Here is a 15,925-nt window from a genome sequence, read left to right as displayed (position 1 = left end):
GATTGGAACAAGGCAACATTTTGGTGGTTAAAGATGTGCGATGTAATTTGTTAGAGGCTTCATAAAAAATATCCTGATGGTCATTGGGAATGATTTGTCATTTTCCCTGAGTGGCTACATATGAAAACAATACCTGCATGGTACCTGATGGGGTTCGTGATAATGGGAAATGACACCTCTAATATGGTATTGAGATACAATGCCTGTTGTTTATTCATCCTTGTTTGAGTTGATCTGATTCTAGTGACCGATATCAAACTTTGATCAGGCCTGATTTTGCACAGATGAAAAACCTGTTGGTGGCATTTGCTGGCTCTGAATAGCGTTGTTAAACTATGTGCCTACCATGTGAATCCTTAAGTCTGATTTCTTAACTATTTCATTTATACACAACACAACAAACAGTATGAAAGTTCAAAAATTTATCAAATAGAACCAATAACTTGTTCAGGCTCATATTAACTATTCAATTTTTTTGACATTCTTAGGAGCTGCTCATTCTTACAACTAAATTGTATCAACACAACTTACAATATTACATAATGAAATTTGACTCACTACTAAAACAGATACAACTAAACAATTAAAATACTAATGATACTATAGGGGCATGTAACCTTGAGTTTGAGCGATCACAAGCTTTAGCTAGCTATGACTGAATAAAGAAAGGAGAGATCCCTAAGCTTGAGCAATCTCAAGCCACCGAGTAAGCAGCTGTTTACAATAGCAGGCAGCTCTGCTAAGACTGTTTCAGATGGGGTGACCCCCAAGCTTGAGCAATCCCAAGCTTATCATCTACATAAGAAATAAATACACAAAACATAATATAATAGTGAATTGGGGGCATGTAAAAATTATCCAAGAAGTGGACAAACAACAACCATCATAGTTGTCACATGGATGATCATATACCGTAACGACTACTAATGCAATTCTATAACCACATCTATGTGAGACAAGAAAATCTTTGTCGGCAAACAATTAATTTGTTATCCTAACCTACAAACTGCAACTAAAACACTAAATGTAGTGCAATATAACTTCACTGCGCTGTATATTTATAGCAGACTGGACTGAGATAAACGCAGGCGACCACGTAACTAAATTGGTAAAGTATCGGGCTAGTGTTTGGAGGTTCCAGACGTGAACCCTGGTTTGGCCGTGCATATTTCTTCTCCTACTACATATTCTTATCAAGACCAACAGGATATTATATTGTACATACATGTATTGCAGTTTGATTGTTGAAATCCGAGGGCACTCCATAGAGAAATTCTTACGTGTTGAATTACTATGGAGACATCCAATGTTTTAATGCAAGAGACAACACTAGTATATAACTTCTGGAGGGTCATACATCTTCTCTGCATTGCTGGATCAGTGACAAAGAGACACTAACCTTAAGATTTCGGACTGCATTTGCTGGATCAGTGAGAAAGAGACACTAACCTTAAGATTTCAGACTGCATTTGCTGGATCAGTGACAAAGAGACACTATCCTTAAGATTTCGGACTGCATTTGCTGGATCAGTGACAAAGAGACACTAACCTTAAGATTTCGGCTACATTTGCTGGATCAGTGACAAAGAGACACTAACCTTAAGATTTTGGACTGCATTTGCTGGATCAGTGACAAAGAGACACTAACCTTAAGATTTCGGCTACATTTGCTGGATCAGTGACAAAGAGACACTAACCTTAAGAATTCGGACTGCATTTGCTGGATCAGTGAGAAAGAGACATTTACCTTAAGATTTCGGACTACATTTGCTGGATCAGTGACAAAGAGACACTAACCTTAAGATTTCGGACTACATTTGCTGGATCAGTGAGAAAGAGACACTTACCTTAAGATTTCGGACTACATTTGCTGGATCAGTGAGAAAGAGACACTTACCTTAAGATTTCGGACTGCATTTGCTGGATCAGTGACAAAGAGACACCTACCTTAAGATTTCGGACTGCATTTGCTGGATCAGTGAGAAAGTTCTGTCTAACTGACACTGCTATGTTGGCTTGTTTTACTCTTTCTTCAAGGTCTTCAACAGTCTATGTGCAGAGAGAAACAGTTTCAATGAATAGTGGTGTTAAGAACAGTAAAACTGAGATACTGATTGGTGATGTGAATTAAATTAAATGAGAAACAGGTTCAATGAATAGAGATGTAAAATAAGCAAATAAGGAAATAGGTCCCATGACAGGTTCTGTACAATTACAACATAGCAAAGATATGCTCAATGAAATCTAATGTAAGAGACCAACCCAAAGAAGGATTTCAAAAATTCAGTCAATCAGAAAAGGAAATGTGATGGGACCTTGTGTTGATATCTGGATATTCCATAGCACCACAAAGTCAGTTAATCAGAAAGGTGATATGATGGTACGTTTTGTCAGTTGCATGTTTTCACAGTAGTGGTTTATTTCTAGCTTATAGAAAAAGGTGTAGATTTATTTCCTAGTTGTGAATCTATGGAAGTGGCAAAGAAAGGTTACACAAGTTTCTGAGTATATATGGGTAATGAAAAGAAACCATAGCTAGGATGCAAGTCTGGGTAAGTGACAAGGAGCTTCAAGATAAATATAGCTTACAGCTCTTTCGCTTTTGGCTAAAGAGCTTCACAATTTCTCCATGCATTCAATGAATGACTTGTATGTCAAGAGAATTTAAAAATTCAGTCTTAACAATTAGATACACTGAAAAAAACATCAAGAACGACCTTGAAATATTGGTTTCCATTGCAATTTCTTTGCTTATGTTGACAAAAAAGTGAGGCATCTGCAACTTGATTGTTTAAAATGAGTTACAAACAAACAATTCACTGTTCAATAGCAGCTCTTCCATATGAATACCACAAAAATGAGCCCTGTCACAATCAGATCAAAATAACAGGGTTTCCTTGAGAAGACATACAAGATTACGTACATTAAGGACACTCTATCAGCCGCAGCAGAGACATGACAGACATGTAAGCTATGACATATTCATGAGTTTGTTTGATTACTGAATGACCCGATGATTGAAATGCCAGCGATAGATCATACAAATCAGCTCCTTCCCTAAATATCACACAGACGTATACCCAGAACAGTTATGTACGTAGTTGATACAGAAACCTATTCAGTGAGGTATGTAGCCAGATTTTTTCCGAAGAAAAGGAAAGGTCACAATGTTCCTGGAACCGTCAATGTCTAAAGGCTCTTCCTAGCTCATAGTGACATTTTGTGATGGACCAGACATGTTGACCATCTCAAGATCAAACTGACACACTGTGATTTCAAGCCTTAGAAATTTCTGTGGTAAAACATTAATGCCTAAACATGCTGCGAAGTGTTGTAATTATAGTCTCCCCAGGCAAATATATAAGACTTCAGATTTAACACAAGATTTAAAATAGAATGTACTTTAAGAATGCATTGACAACACATGTTCACTCTGTTGGATAGTATTAATGCTCACTCTGTTGGACTGTATTAATCAACATTTTTAACTGTCTGGGTTAAAAACAGAAGTACGAATGACCATTAATTCACTTGAGTCCAATTCTCCTGAATCACTATAGGTGTCAAATACTCACCATGTAATAAAGAATTTACTGCCTGAGTTTTCCTCTGACAGAACCCCTTCTTAATGTGCTTCAAACACTTCTTAATTTTAGAAAGCACAGTGTTTAAAAAACTTCATGCTGACCTTATAACCCCTTGCCATTAGATTTTGTCTGTCTAAATCACAGCAAGCTGGATTAAGTAAGCAATGCCACAATATGTATTTTTTTATTAATGAAATGTATGATTATGAAAATACAAAGCTTAACAAATGTAAGTTAATATAAATACCTATGTTTTTGAATGTATATATACAATTGACGATAAATTTCAATAGCATCTTTTCATTCCAAACTGGAAGATGTTAATTCTTACAAAAAACATTGGGAGAAACACTGATTTAGCAACAAAAACACCTGATTTAAAACATTCAAACTTCTTAGACAATAATATAATGAGAATATGATTTACTACTAGTTAAGATTAATAGAATCTTTCACACCCTTGGGGGTGAGACAGGGGAATCTCAACCCGAGAGGAAGATTCTTAAGTTGTCATACACGAGGCTTGCTGAGTGTTTGGCAGCTTAATTATCTTACCCCGAGGGTTGAGATTCCCCTGTCTCACTTCCATGGGAGTGAATGATTATTTTTCTTTTACCCTGTTTACCCTCTTATGTATCTAATATTAACGTCACATCAATGCAAGGAAATGTCGACGTGACACGATTGAATTGTTGACGTGACGTCATTGTACTGTTGCGGTGACATCATAGGAGAACGTGAGAAGAGCACATGTAGCTTGTCTTTTCCCTAGGGTGAGATAGGAAAATCACACCCCGGTAAAACTGCGGATATCCCTGTCAAGGGTAAGAGAAAGAGTTATCTGTCCTTACCGATGTGAAGACTTCTTGTGTTTCCTGTATGGTGGCAATTTGTGTCCATCCAAATTTTTTGAACAGTTTGACTCGGGTGGGATTGTGGAGGGTAGCGGATGGATGTGTACGGAAAAATGTAGGAAATCGTTCTCTGTTTGACAAGGCAGGTGAACTGGATCCATATCCAAGCTGTGGTAGAATAAAAACACAATCTGCAATCATTTGTTATTTGGAAGATATTTAAGGATGAAAACTCAAAATCATGGATTTACTTTTTTCTAACCATATAAATATATATACATGTATATCAATTTTCAAAATAGGAATTGGCAAAGGATAAACTGGTTGGGTAACCTAAATTCTTTGAAACATAAAATGCATCAGATCAAATGACTGTTATTTCATCCCTCTGTGGAGATCTGTATTGCCTAGAAGTTTAATTACAAAGATCAGAGGATTTTGTCAGATTTCATTCAGGATGAAAGCATTACTTCATTTCAAGGTTATACTTCAGAGTAACAATGTCAGGCCCAGTTTAACATACAATTATTACTGAGCAGGCCTAATTTTACTGTTCATTGTATACCTACAAAATGCATCTTTCATCAAAACCTGTGATATTCCCATATGGTAATAATCTTTTTTTTTTTTTCACTTTGGTATCATTTTCACACGATATATTCTTTGTTGATTTACTTTATTCAACAATTTTTTAATGAATTAATAAGTAATCCCTTTTTCAGAAAATTAAAGCCCTTTTAGTTAACAAGGCATCACAAGCCATGCTGATCTCCTCACATGCCATTGAACATACCCACCAAAAATAATACAGAAGGCCCCAAGACACCAAAGTTGCAATAGGACTGACTAAGATTTTATATAAATAGTAGTAAATGTTGACCTTGCTTGTCCTTGACCTTAGCACCTGGAAAAAACTAACTTGTGTGAGGAAATCTCATGCAGAATCAATGTATGATACTTGATTAAAATACATTAAATAATGAAGTCACTAGAATGCTAACAAAGTTTTTCTATCAATTGTAATGGTGACCTTGTCGTTAACCTTGGCACCCTGAAACACACACTTTCTGAGGTATTCTCATTTTTTATCATTGTACAAAGCTTGATCAAAATCCATTTAAAAAAAAGAAGTTGTTACTGCACTCTTAAAGATTCTCTATAAAATATCAAGTAATAATGACCTTGCCCTTGACCTTGGCACACTACAAAGTTGTTCAAGGTTATCTAGCTGACACAAGACTATTATATGAAGTTCGATCAAAATCTGTATAGACATGAAGTCCCTACAGAGTTGAAAATTTCAGATTTTCTACAGTACATAAATACACACCAACCTATGAATGGAAGGCTGTATCCCCACCCAAACTTTATCAGGATGGGATAATTACCCTGTCTTAATAAGGGCACATAAATTTCTATCTCCAGATGAAAACACAATTGATGACATTCTAATAGATAACACATGTGTAATTTTGTGGTACTGTGGCTTGGCCAATTAACGCATTAAAGTAGAAATTTAAGCAATGGGTAATAAAGCGTACCAATAGAAAAGCTGAATAATTCTCTAGCTGTCTGTCAGGTCATTAAAAAGGAGAAATAATTGAAGTCTGGACACCAAATCAATCAAAAAGAAATTTAATGAAGAATTCATTGAGAAAATAACACAATATGAAAGATCTGAAAGATCTAGGACAACACTGACTGTATATAACAAGGATGAATAATTGAACTGTTAATTCAATTATCATTTTGTCTGAGTTTAACATATATCATTGTCTATGTGGAATGTCTATTTCTATTCATCTTAAGTCCCATGGGTGGCAGCACAGTTTATCAATATATTCCTCATTTAGAGACATTAGCTAGGGCAGCTAGTCTGTGAAATAATAGGGTCAGCTATATTCCTTGAGGTCCTCTTTGTGTCATATCCAATCTCTTGTGTAAAGACTGGCATTTATGTACTCATTATTATTGTACAGAGGTAAAACTGGACTAGGGTGGTTGGGTGGCACAGTGGTAACACACTTTCACCTAGGCGACCAGTGTTCGATTCCCCGATCGGATGTGAAAAGGTATGAGGTCACCTGCCCAACCACGTGGGTTTTCCCCGGGAACTCGGGTAAGCGTGATCATAATAAATTGATATAACTTGTTTTGCAAATAAAGTTTACATTTTTTAAAACTGGACTATAGGTAGTGACCATGTAGGCACTCACTTGGTCAAAGTCTCCGTCTTAGATTGGATGTCACATGTTTGAGTCTTGGTCTATACTGTCATTGGATCTTCTGTGTCCCATTGAAGTGTTACATGTATCCTTGTTTGTATGAACACTTGCCAAATAGATACCCATCTTTTTTTTTCTTTTTTTTTTTTTTAATTTTGCCATTTTTACAAACTTACAAAAACATTTTTGATGAAGATATTTACTTTGGTATTTATTAATCATGTAGCTAGTACAGCAGACCCTCACATACACTACATCTGCAAAATTAAACTATACTGGTATATGGAAAAAATCAGTTCGATTTTACGTAAAACATTTATAAACTACCCCCAACAAATCTACTGGGAAATTGACTCCTAAGAATCCTTTAAAACTTCAAAAATCAACTAAACCAGTAACTTGAAACAATTGCCATCACCCATCAGGGAAATTTCTTTTCTGTGCTATATATCAGAACGCAGACAATACTTGATCCTCAAAACTACATAAGGAAAGTTTCAGTTGAAAATTGATTAAACTCTCTGTTTAAACCCTAGTATCAATTCAAAATATGGAATTGATCACACCAGTATTTAGGTAGGACATTGTTGTTGAGGCAGCTGATACATACAAATATCAACACCAGGCTAACACCGCAGGACAATCTCATCCCTGACGCAGACACATTTCCATTTATATATCTAACAAAAAAATACTGTAATGGACTTGACATCATCTCTCAGCTTCTAAATCCCTCTATACACCTCTGTTATCCTGCTCAAGGATAAGGATATCATGTCCATCCAGCACTGGAAACATTGTCTTTTTTCTGTATTAAAAACTTTTCTAATACAGAAACATTTTTTTTTTTTTCAATCAATGTATCAACACAAAATATGGGCCATACAGAAGACAATGAATATGTCCGGTTACAATGGACAGATGACAATGGGTATGACAGACCACAATAGACAGATGGATGACAATGGGTATGACATGTCACGATAAACAGATGGATGACAATGGGTATGACAGGTCACAATGGACAGATGACAATGGATATGGCATGTCACAATGGACAGATGGATGACAATGGGTATGACATGTCACAATAGACAGATGGATGACAATGGGTATGGCATGTCACAATGGACAGATGGATGACAATGTGTATGATAGATGACAATAGACAGATGGATGACAATGGGTATGACAGGTCACAATGGACAGATAGATGACAATGGGCATGACAGATCACAGTAGACAGAGGGATGACAATGGGTATGACAGGTCACAATGGACAGATAGATGACAATGGGTATGATAGATGACAATAGACAGATGGATGACAATGGGTATGACAGGTCACAATAGACCGATGACAATGGGTATGACAGACCACAATAGACAGATGGATGACAATGGGTATGACATGTCACAACAGACCAATGGATGACAATGGGTATGACATGTCACAATAGACAGACAAATGACAATGGGTATGACAGACCACAATAGACAGATGGATGACAATGGGTATGACATGTCACAACGGACCGATGACAATGGGTATGGCATGTCACAACAGACCGATGACAATGGGTATGGCATGTCACAACAGACCAATGGATGACAATGGGTATGACATGTCACAATAGACAGACAAATGGCAATGGGTATGACAGATCACAATAGACAGATGGATGACAATGGGTATGACAGATCACAGTAGACAGAGGGATGACAATGGGTATGGCATGTCACAACAGACCGATGACAATGGGTATGGCATGTCACAACAGACCGATGACAATGGGTATGACAGATCACAATATATAAACAGATGGATGGTAATGGTTATGGGATGTCACAATAGACAGATGGATGACAATGGTTATGGGATGTCACAATAGATAGATAGATGACAATGGGTATGGCATGTCACAATGGACAGACAGATGACAATGGGTATGGCATGTCACAATGGACAGACATATGACAATGGGTATGACATGTCACAATGGACAAACAGACTGCATGTTACAATGAGAACAGCTAAAGATTCCTTCACCTCAATATCCTAGAGTATCCATCAGGCTACTTTAACTTACTGGTAGAGCTAGGTAATGCTGCTAATCATTAGATGAAGCTGACTTCGATACCATATTGACGACGTACTAATTACATCACACAATAAAAAATCATCTCTCTACCATGCCTAATATTTGCTTTTGTAAGTGGCTGTCACAATCCAGTAACGTACATAGAACTTGGGAGAGTTGTCCCGAGGTGAATCTGTCATTTGATATACACTGCATTAATCCATCTTAATGACATGTTGTTCCCCAATATCCTAATCAGTTGCAGACATAAAAAACTCTTAACATGTCTGTAGCTATAGATTACGTATTACTTGTATTATTTAGCAACGGAAACATGCCTCTTGTACTTATACAAATGTGACACGTAGACAAGGCGAGGAATATGGTATATAGCTAGGATATGACATAAGTATTAACTCCACTGTCCCCTCTGGGAACAATGACTCTGTAAATGATTGTATGTATACCAACAATAAAAAGATATTTCTGGGCAAAAGAAACAAATGTTGCACTATTAGGAATGTGATGGAGCCTCACACTGTTCACTAAAGTAATGGACAGCATGTAATATGTCGCATCGGGAGGCTATTGATAGAGATACAATTCTAAAATCCAGGGAGATGATTGTACTTTAAACTATAACAAATCTACTAATGTGATGGACAAGATGTGGTAAGCTGTTTGTTAACCCCGAACTCCTGCTATAGACTCAAGCTGTGTCTAGAAATGGTCTGTACAACGCTTTACTGAAAGGCGTCTATTATCCAAATTGTGTTGTATCTGCATCATCTTGGAATCATTGAATTGTTGTTTTATAGCTAAAGTAGAAATCTATTTCATCATATAATTGATCTGAACAATTGATAAAGTATAAAGATCAAAATCTTTTAGTCAGCAACTTCAATTAATGTTGTTTTCGGACAAATTACTGAAAGATCTTATCTTAAATGAACACAAATATAAAAAATAAAACAAAAAACTTGTTTGTAGATAGGTGCATATAGCCTGTTTGAAAAACATTTGCAAATACACATGAAAACTGGATACATCGTTCCCTTCATAAAAATTGGGACTCAAATATAATCACCAAATGGGAACAGTTTTGACACAAAATGAAAGCAACTGAACTTTAAACAGAGTGGCGCCTCTACCAGGTTTGACAGTTCAGATTTATAAGGCTTAACTGTACTTTAAAGTTACACAAATCTGAAATACAACTTAAAACTATTTAACATTGACAATTAAGTTGATAATAGCAAATTTAACAGGTCAAACCAAGCAGTTAGCTATGTCAAATCATAAAATATTTTACAATTATTTGGAAAAAAAAACGATCAGATTCAAATCAATCTTGAAACATAAAATGTTTTTTTTAATCAATTTAACCATAGCACAGCTTACAGAACATTTCTACTTACTTTTTTTTCCATATTAATCACTCAATAAGTATAATTGATTCCACAAACTCCACTCTACATCGTCTTAAGATCGGGGTATTGCCACAGTTAACACATAAGAATGTACTTTATATACAGTGGAGCCATTAGCTTTACTGCCTTGTCACACAAACCAGCTGATGGGTGTCCCGTAATTAACCCGTTCCTGTCAGAATCACCCCTACATGTATGTTTTAAGATTGATCTATATCAAACAAGGCAGTGTCCATTAGGTCTGGTAAGTTCACCTCTACTGCACTAATGCTACTTATAAACCCAGGAATCGGCCTGGTTCCATCCGCTACACATCCCATTAGCTAGAACATACATGTGGAAAGTACAAAATAGATAGCAGCATGCATGGATAAAGGCCTATGACCAAATTTTAAACAAACAGTTTAAGCACAAAACAAGGTGTCATTGAATGATACTATTTGCCCAAATCAATTCAGTCATTTTCAGTAATGGTGACATTGATATCTGACCTTTGACCTTTTGACTGCAAAACATTACAAGTAAGCAATTCTGATCAGAAAGTAGTGTATGACGTTTGAGTTAGAACGGTCCACTGGAATTTGTGAAAATGGCGATCTGAATGGAGAGATCTGTTCAGGAAGGCTCAAGCTATGGAGCAAATACAGTTATAGTGACCTTTACCTTTAACCTTTCACATCAAATCAAGCATTGAGCTGTGTTGCACTTATTTGTGCAGTTTTGTTTATTTGTTCCAGGTAAACTTAAGTTATTTGGTAGAGACCAAATTTGCTATCCATTAACCAACAGTGACCTTCATCTTTGACCTTTTGACCCAAAAAGAAATCCCCAAGCACTCTTAATAAAAAAAGCAGTATGTAAGAATTACTTTAGATCTGTCTACTTGAACTTGACCAGAAATGGTGATGCGTCAGATTGATTGGGGAATGGCCTTAAATAGAAATTCTTGCTTCCACAAAAATTGGAAAAAAAACTTCAAACCTTGACCTTGTAATTAAGTGCATTGTCAGCACATTATTTTTTCTTGAATATTCTGGCATGATAGATACTCAAATTAAAGATACATTTCATTTCTGAAAGATTTCTACTACTGAATAATTGAAAGCTGTAGATCAGCTGGTAAAGTACAAGTTCCTATTATGGATTTACTTTCCTGAGGATCAATTATGTTACAGTGCACATAACATCAGTTCTAGATGATCCCAGCTGGTCACATACTTTGATAAGATCTTACATCAAAATAGCATCATTTTCTAGACTGTGAGAGACATTTTTAACTCTAAAAACATCAACAATCCTTGTTTGTGCACCTTAATTGGGCAATTTAACAAAAGGCAGTTCAGAATAAACACTTGGGAATTTTTGATCTGTAAAAACTACATATCACAGAAAACATATGTTTGGTTCATGTAGCAAGCCATCATTTTACAGCTCTCAGTTTAGATTTTGTAAAAGTGTCTCAAGAGTCTTCTAAACAGCAGCCAAATCTTCACTTTTATATATTCACAAAAAAACAACAGGAAATGTCTGTAAGGCATAAATGCCACCATTGCCATCTGACTCCCTGACACACAGTTTGGTGAGGATCGCATCAGCAGTTCCTGAGATAAGCTAGTCATATGGCATCGGAATAGGACAGGAAGCGACGAACATGGGTATCATAGTATATGCTCTCCCATTTCATAGCGGGGGTATAAAAAAAAGATTTTGCATTTGTTTGTGAAATGGACATCAAAATCTTACTGAAAATATCATTAAGAATTAAATACATAAGATACTCCTATATACGTACCAACATTTGTATTTGAACTAAACACATTCAATTCACAATGCTGATATAATCAATTTATTTTCATCAACTGTTCTCTATGAAACTGTGCAACTATCTGTAATGAACTCACATAAATTATCAGGACTTATGATAGTAATATTTTAAGCAACTACATGTACTATTGTAACTTTTACAATTGACCAGACAGCAGAGAAAATTTTTCAATTTCCTATAGTCAGAAGAATATCTGTGTATCTCTGTTGTTCAGGTTTAATGTCCTAGCAACAGCTATGGTTGCAATGAAAATGAAGTCTATACAGATGATAGCCTCATGACAAGATACATTCACTATAGTGCGGTCACAATGAACTGCCATACCAGACATGGTAGCATGATATCATATTGGATGATGTCCAAACAACCAACTAACCATTTTTAATCAGCAAAATTTAAAGCTGAAGGTCAAGCTTACAGCAGTATGCCTCAGTTAGGAGACAGATCACCTGTAACCTTACAGCAGTATGCCTCAGTTAGGAGACAGATCACCTGTAACCTTACAGCAGTATGCCTCAGTTAGGAGACAGATCACCTGTAACCTTACAGCAGTATGCCTCAGTTAGGAGACAGATCACCTGTAACCTTACAGCAGTATGCCTCAGTTAGGAGACAGATCACCTGTAACCTTATTTTCTTGGGTAGAATCTCATGACCAAAGCAAAAGGAAGTTATAGCAAACTGAGGAGTTTTGAAAGAAAAAGGGTAATTCATAATTGATGAGAAAAAATGTTGCATTTTCTCGCATATCAAGACTTTTAAGGCTAAATCTTTAGCATCACTGATGACTCCTAAAAGGATGGAACAGTTTTACGATGCAGTTTAATTCAATGGTGTTACAGATTAATTTTGTTTGCTGTCATAAGGAGAGAGCATGAAAGCAAATGCCCATCACTGCAGGGCTCTCACATTAGTTGTACGTTTCTGATGACTAGGCTTTGGGAAACATCAGATGTAATCATGTATTTTCTATTTCTCCGACCAGCAGTGGATAAAGTATGGTAACTACTGTACGTGGACTTATTTTAGCGCACTCATATCTTAGCGCTCCGAGGGTATGTAGACTAATTAGCGCACTCTTGAACTTGCACAATCGTCACAAGAATATTTTAGATTAGCGGTAATCCACTTTTCTGACACAATTACATGCCACCCAAACTTTGGATTCCCTTCAGACTGACACATAACACATAGCGAAACTCTTGGAACATATATTATGTTGGACTACATAGATCATGTGATCATTCCGTATGTGGAAACACTCGAGATAAGCGGCCACTGAATGTATCTTCACAGCCTGCTTATGTATATTTGACATATATAAACCTCATTGTGAGGAAGATCATAGACCAATTTTGTTGTGTATGCAGAATGATAGAATTTTAGCACTGCACTTGAATTAGCGCAATGACTTGAGCGCGAAAGGCGCTAATATTAGAATACCGCTAAAATAACTGCAGTATGCCATACCTATATGTCTTATCATAACTGTTCAAAAAACCAGGACCTGTAATTCTTTGACTGAAGGCATCCTTCTTTCCTTATCATTAGATATAAATTATATACAGACATAAAAATACATTATATACATCTATCAGTCTGCACAGTATGCTAAAAGATCCCAGTACATTGATTTCCTGCACCATAACTCGTTATCTCTATCCTAAGTTTTAGTGATCAGCTCACCCATCCATACGTGCATGTAAAGCAGATTTAATTAACAATTATTAGCCATTAAATTGTTAAGTAGTGGAAATGTAATCTTTTAAGAAAGCTTTAAACTGTATCATTGATTGGTTCTCCTGCATAAAATCTACCTTATTTGTCTAAGTTCGTCTTAAACATCTTTTACACTGAAAAACGACCTTCAGGAAATTATAATTGAACATTTCTTTTAACACCGAGTTTCTACTATCTTGCTCTTAAACTACATGGTCCAGGATTGTAATTTGAACTTGAAGACAGCTGAATGTGTGATGTTGTATAATTTTATGTTCCTTCATACATATGTTCGGGAAATAAAGGATAGAGTCCACAGAAACATAGCAACGTCTGTCTCATTCCATTGCATAGCCTGCAATTTAAAATTGCCATAGATCAGAGACGGCGCTTGGTGCGGATACACTGTGTATCTCACCATGTATACAGTCCGATAAATTCTCAAAGTCGCATTCAAACACCAGTATTTTAGGCATCAGTAAATTCAGCTACAAATTGGAAATATGTCATTGAAAAAAATGTAACGATGGGCTTATTCTGTAACGGCACTTAACAGCAAAGATGAATCATAGAAAATTAGACCAATCGGCTGGAGATAAGAGAAATATGGAGCTATGTTCCCGAGCTGTGTTTCACAAGTTATGAGATCATCCTGTCCATGTCTTTGGGCAGTAGATCAATATCAACAAAACAAAAACAATCTCTCTATTAATCAACATCTTCTCGCTTATGTAATGTTCAAATGCAAATAGTTCTTTACATTGTTCCCAATTACTGAAAATATCTCTTCTTTGTTAATTCAAATGCAAATTATACGCTACATTTTTAGCCCACCATAATCAGATGATGGGCTATTCAAATTGCTCATCGTCTGTGGTGGTCTCTTGTCTGCCCAACCTAACCTTTCATCTGTCTATCAGTAAACTATATATACATATCCTTAAAGTTTGAGAAATATATTCTAGTACTTCTGTAGAAATAGGGACAACAAGGATTGACAGACGAACCACTGATGACGATGGCTAAAAAACCATAAACAAAATATTGATGAAAGTTGTGAGCATTAAATGTAATGTAGTGACTTACGTTACTTGCATTACATAACCTGTCAAAGTCAATGTCACCAAGTTTGACTGATTCATGGAATGTAACACAATTACATTATAAACATTCATTTAGCTTTCATTCATTCATTTTAACTTTGAGATTTAACCAATGGAAGAAACTATATTGAAATGAAAGTTGGGCATATCCATTTTGGAAATCATGGAAAGCAAACCATTAATATGTAAAAGGAACGGGTCGGTGTGACTTGTACATAGTGTTAGATACGATCTCTGTCACTCATCTGACAAAGCAGGTCAGAGTGGCTTGTACATAGTGTTAGATACGGTCTCTGTCACTCATCTCACAGAGCATGTCAGAGTGGCTTGTACAGAGTGTTAGATACAGTCTCTGTCACTTATCTCACAGAGCATAATTGCTTCTTTGGCTCACGAGATAGAGCCTTGGCTTATCAAGCCGGAGACCTGGGTTCGATTCCTGTTGGGGCACTCGACAGGAATGTGTTTTTCCCTGTTCTTTTCCAAATATCAGCTCAATTCTAAACTCTACAAGTATGCACATATAGCATACATTTGGTTCAAAACTGGGATTGTGTTGTAAATAAAGAACAATTGTTTTGAGCAATAGGAACATTTCTGTCATTCAAATTATAAATTTCTCTTTGTAATTATTCACTACCATGTATTCATATGAAATTAATTATTAGATGCTCAAATTAATTTCTAAAACAATGAGAATTTAATGTCTTTGTAGATCTTTTGTTATTTCAATTAATAGGCTTACGTGGGCAGTAAAGGATGTGAGGAATATAAAATTGTAAAACTTAGTTATTAAACAAGAGGCCCATGGGGCCTGTATCGCTCACCTGGTTGGATTAGACCAAATGTCGAAATAATGGTCATATTCAATTTGTTTTATTTGTAAAACTCTAACAATGCTATATATGGTTATAGTGTGGGAATCCGAACTGCTTTAAAGATTAATGAAGTCCAGATTCTTTAAGGTCTGAAAGACCTCAAGAATTGTTTATAGAACATGCATTCATCCCTTTATGACTATATATAGCTAGTAGCGATTTTAAAGGAATTACCTCTATTTCCCCTATTGGGCCCAGCCCCTTTGGCCCTTCAGGGGTCAGA

The 15,925-nt window shown here is 36.1% G+C and overlaps 1 protein-coding gene across 1 annotated transcript in view; it reads right to left on the bottom strand.

Annotated features, from left to right (window-relative positions):
- LOC117317759 (gamma-aminobutyric acid type B receptor subunit 1-like) overlaps positions 1-2,041 on the bottom strand; it is a 52,265-nt gene extending 50,224 nt beyond the window's left edge. Inside the window, exon 1 of the mRNA XM_033872680.1 lies at positions 1,948-2,041. The gene's annotated coding sequence lies outside the window, so the exon portion shown is untranslated. The remainder of the gene's footprint in view (positions 1-1,947) is intronic.
- Positions 2,042-15,925: the final 13,884 nt, after the last annotated feature.

This window comes from Pecten maximus, chromosome 2 (assembly GCF_902652985.1).
Source record: "Pecten maximus chromosome 2, xPecMax1.1, whole genome shotgun sequence".
Lineage (NCBI taxonomy): Eukaryota > Metazoa > Mollusca > Bivalvia > Pectinida > Pectinidae > Pecten > Pecten maximus.
The sequence above is the reverse complement of the archived record's forward strand: the minus strand, read 5'-3'. Positions and strand labels throughout refer to the sequence as shown.